Source organism: Octodon degus, unplaced genomic scaffold (genome assembly GCF_000260255.1).
Source record: "Octodon degus isolate 3935 unplaced genomic scaffold, OctDeg1.0 scaffold00077, whole genome shotgun sequence".
Lineage (NCBI taxonomy): Eukaryota > Metazoa > Chordata > Mammalia > Rodentia > Octodontidae > Octodon > Octodon degus.
The window spans coordinates 7,689,899-7,690,548 of record NW_004524653.1 but is presented as its reverse complement, the minus strand read 5'-3'; positions in this window follow the sequence as shown (position 1 = coordinate 7,690,548).

Here is a 650-nt window from a genome sequence, read left to right as displayed (position 1 = left end):
AGCTTGTTCTAAGTAGGTGCTTTAGACCACTGAACCATCTCACCAGCCCCTTGTCTATTTTCATTTCCTGCCTACATCTCCTGTGCTGCTGAGGGACCCAGCTTCAGCTAGGTTTGTTTCTTTTTGGTTTTTTTTTGAGGCAGCGTCTGGTTATGTAATCCAGGCTAGCTTTGAAGTCCTGGTGATCCTCCTGCCTCAGCCTCCAAAATGCGGGAATTACAGGCGTGTGCCACCTTGCCTGGATATTTATTGAAATTATTTATACTTAGGGGGCAGAGGGCAGGAAGGGAGCAGGGGATGTGAAAAACAATTAAAATGTCCTTAAAAAAATGTCCTATATATGAACCAACTCCCTGCAGTGACCATAATCATTATGTGTCATAAATATGTTAGGAGGGCTGGCAAGATAGTTCAGCAGACTAAGCACTTCCTTTGGCAAGTGCAGGGACCAGGGTTTGATCCCCAGTCCCTCAAGCTGTGCCAGTTCCACCCCCAGGGGGCGCTGAGCCAGTGACCAAGTCCAGGCATGGTGGCACATGCCTGTAATCCCAGTGCTGGGGAGGCTGAAAACAGGAGGATCACTGAGTCCGAGTTGTGTAGCGAAGCCCTGTACCAAATATATAAAATGAAAACAAGGGGCTGGAGAGATG